Source organism: Schistocerca serialis, chromosome 5 (genome assembly GCF_023864345.2).
Source record: "Schistocerca serialis cubense isolate TAMUIC-IGC-003099 chromosome 5, iqSchSeri2.2, whole genome shotgun sequence".
Lineage (NCBI taxonomy): Eukaryota > Metazoa > Arthropoda > Insecta > Orthoptera > Acrididae > Schistocerca > Schistocerca serialis.
The window spans coordinates 720172229-720177334 of record NC_064642.1 but is presented as its reverse complement, the minus strand read 5'-3'; the positions used below and the strand labels follow the sequence as shown (position 1 = coordinate 720177334).

Genomic DNA, 5106 nt, shown 5'->3' with positions numbered 1-5106 from the left:
CACAAGACTCGAAAAGTCCAGCTTACTTCAAATCTGGAGAACGTTCCCACTTGCCGTACCATTTCACCCTCCACACTTTGAGGCACTTGTTATCCGTAACGCAACAAAACTACGTCTCCAGGAAAGCCAGGACATGCACAGTGAGGCATGGTCATAGCGTGGAACGAGATGTGTAACCTACTATCTTAAGTCTACCTGCACTTGTATCTCGCTGCCACTAACAGGTGAATAACACAAAGATAAATGAAGCAATGTGGTGGAAATCAGCAGCATTCCGTGGCCCATCGGGACCATCCGACCGCCGTGTCATCCTGAGTTGAGGATGCAGGTAGGAGGGGCGTGTGGTCAACACACCGCTCTCCCGGTCGTTACGATGGTTTTCTTTGACCGGAGCTGCTACGATTCGGTCGAGTAGCTCCTCAATTGGCATCACGAGGCTGAGTGCACCCCGAAAAATGGCAACAGCGCATGGCGGCTTGGATGGTCACCCATCCAAGTGCCGACCACACCCGACAGCGCTTAACTTCGGTGATCTCACGGGAACCGGCGTATCCACTGCGGCAAGGCCGTTGCCCACGGTGGAAATCAAGAGTAGTAATAATTAAACTTCCGCTACTTGAGATGGCACGCATGAAAAATTAGTCATCGTAGGGCGATGAAACATTGTGGAAACGTTATTTAAAATATGTGGAAGAGTAAAAACGAAGGAAAACTGAAGGAAACACACATTAATTTATATATGAGAGAGTAACACTCGTTAATTGTGTACCCTGTTTACGTTCCATGCTACAAACGTTGCATAATGTGACGACAGTCTAAATCCACGACATCATGGAACCGCACTAGGGACACTATTTCACTACTGTTCGCAGCACTTGTCGAACGGTGGACAACGGAATATTCAGCCGTCCTGACACAGCTTGTGCACTGCTTGGAACTGGCAGCATTACGTCCGGCATTGTTACCCAAGGCAACAGCAGTTTCTTTAACAATTCCTGACGATCTCTCCCAAGAGCAATTCCCAAAGCACATGTGAATTCGAATTTCGAATCACGTTGTTCAAACCCGATGCGGAAAGAGGACCTCTCCGTATTCCTTTAATGCGTCGATACTGGCTGAGAGCAGCGACAATATTGCTGTTGTTCCGATAAAACAGCTTCAAGACTACAGCCGTGCTCATCTTGTTCAGATCCATGTTGACTGTCTGCAACTGTAATGCACACTCACGCTTGTGTTTCAGCATTACGTCGTCGTATCATTACCGGCCCCCAACGGCAAGTCACGACGCTAACAATATTAACAAAGCAAAGGCTGCAGTGCGCAGTCTGAACATCATTCCTATAAGGTTATGTACTCACATAGTAAATAGATATGCGTATACACTGGCTCAAGAAGCGAAAGTTTAATCTTGACTACCCTGTAGATATTTTCAGTCCCACGTAACTCATTGCTATTGTGTCATGCAACAATTCATGTTTCCTGATCGGCTTTCCAAAGCCATCCTGTTAGTTAAAGGCCAATATCCGCTAAACAAAATTGTTCACTTCATGCATGGGAATCTGAGTCGTGAGAATCATCAGGCATTTCCTGCTCGCTGCTGGACAAAGACCTTCTACAAACATTCCCATGTATTACAGTTTTCAAATACGTAGTCGATGCATGTCTTTTTAAATCTGTTAACCTCTCATTAGAATGTCCTCTCGGTCTTATATCTTTGCTCCTTGATAAGTCTACCACTCATTCACCTGGCTACACGTGTCACGTACGTCTATTACATTTTCACTACGGTCATAGTGACGGCGTCCATTTCAGTCTGTTCTCTGTCTCTCCTACTTATGCTTTGGTCGCTAAACAATCCCAAAAGTCCTGAAACATTTTCGATCCATAAGGCCATGTCTAGATGTCAAAAATCAAAACTCATCAATCACATTGATTATAAACTTCATTTTTCAGATGATTTGTTTTGTATCCTTAGCAATAGCAATCTAAGTCATTTACTCATCGATTTATTTAACATGTTTTCAGTCTTGTAGTTAATGAAAATTATGTACCTAAAGGCCTTATTCCTAAGGTCCGTTTGTTCACTGAGGATTGATTCAGTTTACCATTGAAGGAGGCACACATCCTGATTTCCTCTAGAGCGTTCATTAGTCTGCCCTTTTCAGCTCTATTTAGTACCTCCCAGGAGGCCCTACGTGTGTTATTATAACGACTGCAAATGCGAAGATTGACACTGAATGATGATTTACAATTTTCACTATCTAAAGTAGTACCATGTTTAGAGAGCACGTATAATAACTAATAATTGAAATGCAGTTTATTTCCTAAAGCAACCAAAAATATTTCATTATCTATTTACTTCTTTTTCACGGCCAGGTTACAAGTTTAATACCATTTCATACATCATTCGAGGCACTATCAAGGTACAGTGCAGAAGAGACTGTTATGGACAGTGTTAAAGGTCTTATTTAAATATAATGAAATGGCACTAAGAAAATATGTAGCATGAAAAGGAGAAGGAAGAAGTAAAAGGAGAAGAAAACATGTGTAAGGCTTTGTATGTTATTACTGAGACTGCCTACTATGGTATATATGGACTAAATGATTTAGAATAACAAACTTCCGTTTACTTCACTCTGAGTGCAGATCAGGACAGTCTCGTGCATCAGATGCGTTGCAACTCACTGTTTCCTTATTCTCGTCCATCTACTTGTCCTCTTCCTTGTTCTTCTCTTTAACTACCTGAATTGTAGTGCTTCAGCTATAATGAAGACCATCATGGGCGAATTTACCATTGGGTCATTAATTAACATGGTTGCCAGAAGTGTCCCTAATGTCTACATCTACGTCTATACTCTGCAACCACTGTGAAGTGCGTGGCAGAAGGTACGTTAGTTGATGGTACGAGCCTAATTTGCTGACTCAGCCCAAATCAGCACTTTTTGGCCGGTGTCATATTACAAGTTTGCATACCGTACTGAAGGTCATTGTTAACACATGGCAAGGTTACCAAGGGGGGCGGGGGGACACTGCATTTAGAAGACCCTTTGGTCGATTTTTTGTTGCTGTAGCAAATTGATCTAACTATGCAGTGCTGGCCCACACCGATATGATGCCGATGTCACGACAGTGTTACACTGGCATCCCACCAACATCAGTGACATGATGCACTGTGCTGCATCATCTGTGGTAAGTGTGATGGTCCAGGCCTTGGGATTCAACATGTTGTGATTGTGGTGATTTTTCTACAAGTTCCTTTCACAAGTTGCCAGTATCTGTCCTGTCCTTGGCATACACACACATTTCATGATTCTTTTTTTGCAGGTGTGGTGCTGCTCCTTTGATATGCCACCAGTGTGTGGCAGATGCATCTCTCATGCACACTGCTTCATATTAACGACATCTGATACACTCTTCATGTGTATCACAGCAAAACATTATCAACCTTAAAAAGTTCTTCCCTCTGGCCCTTATATTCACGTAATTGAGATGTATTGTACTAAAATGTGCGAATACACGGTTGTTATAGACTAGTTAAAATTTTGCTCAATTTAATCACATTGCTTGGAACCCATGGAATATTCATACGCCATGCAGTTCTTGCAGACTCGACATTATCAACAGTTTGTGGCGCCAGATCATGTTCTTCAACTCTGGTGTGGATGAAGGAGCAGTATTATTATTGTTGTTTTGATCACATGAAGCCTGTCTGCTTATGCTGTGCCAATCGATAGCAATGCTGAATATCATTCCTATAAAGTTTTCTGCCTGGTGTGCCCTAAGAGTAACTATAAGAATTATCAGATTGTTCTGTGAGTTCCTTCTACCACCTATTCCTCAGATCACCGATTCATGGAGGTACTCTAGTCCAGCCATTCAGTGTGCAGTGGTACATAATCACTACTTGGCATATAACACTGCTGAAGCAACATAATTACGAGGTGCATTTAAGTTCTAAGGCCTCCGACTTTTTTTCTAATTAACTACTCACCAGAAATCGATGAAACTTGCGTTACACATCGCCCTGCAGACGTACACATTTTTCACAACGCTGACGCCATGATTCCATGGCAGCGGCGAAGGCTTCTTTAGGAGTCTGTTTTGACCACTGGAAAATCGCTGAGGCAATAGCAGCACGGCTGGTGAATGTGCGGTCACGGAGAGTGTCTTTCATTGTTGGAAAAAGCCAAAAGTGACTAGGAGCCAGGTCAGGTGAGTAGGGAGCATGAGGAATCATCAGTCTACTGACTGGTTTGATGCGCCCCGAAACGAATTCATTTCCTGTGCTAACCTCTTCATCTCACAAGGGAACCTCCCCATCGCACCCCCTCAGATTTAGTTATAAGTTGGCACAGTGGATAGGCCTTGATAAAACTGAACACAGATCAATCGAGAAAACAGGAAGAAGTTGTGTGGAACTATGAAAAAATAAGCAAAATATACCAGCTGAGTAGTCCATGCGTATGATAGGCAACATCAAGTTTAACTTTTTATTTTCAGTTTATGTAACAAACGCTTATATTTTCATCAGTTTTTGGGAGTGATTATCACATCCACAAGAAAACCTAAATCGGGCAAGGTAGAAGAATCTTTTTACCCATTCGCCAAGTGTACAAGTTAGGTGGGTAGACAACATATTACTGTCATGTGACGCACATGCCGTCACCAGTGTCGTATAGAATATATCAGACGTGTTTTCCTGTGGAGGAATCGGTTGACCTATAACCCTGCGATCAAATGTTTTCGGTTCCCATTGGAGAGGCACGTCCTTTCGTCTACTAATCGCACGGTTTTGCGGTACGGTCGCAAAACACAGACACTAAACTTATTACAGTGAACAGAGACGTCAATGAACGAACGGACAGATTATAAATTTGCGAAAATAAAGATACTAAAATTTGCAGTCAAGGGAAGACTTGAACCTAGGACCTCTCATTTCGCAGCTACTCACGCTAACCACGAGACCACGGCGCTCCCAGAGTCCCATAGCCCTTGATGTTGCATATCTTTGCATGGACTACGCAGTTTGTGTATTTTACTAATTATTTTCATAGTTCCACACAACTTCTTCCTGTTTTCTCGATTGATCTGTGTTTAGTTTTTCAA

The 5106-nt window shown here is 42.6% G+C and overlaps 1 pseudogene; it reads right to left on the bottom strand.

Moving 5' to 3' along the window:
• Positions 1 to 456: 456 nt before the first annotated feature.
• LOC126482958 (5S ribosomal RNA) lies at positions 457 to 574 on the bottom strand (annotated as a pseudogene).
• Positions 575 to 5106: the final 4532 nt, after the last annotated feature.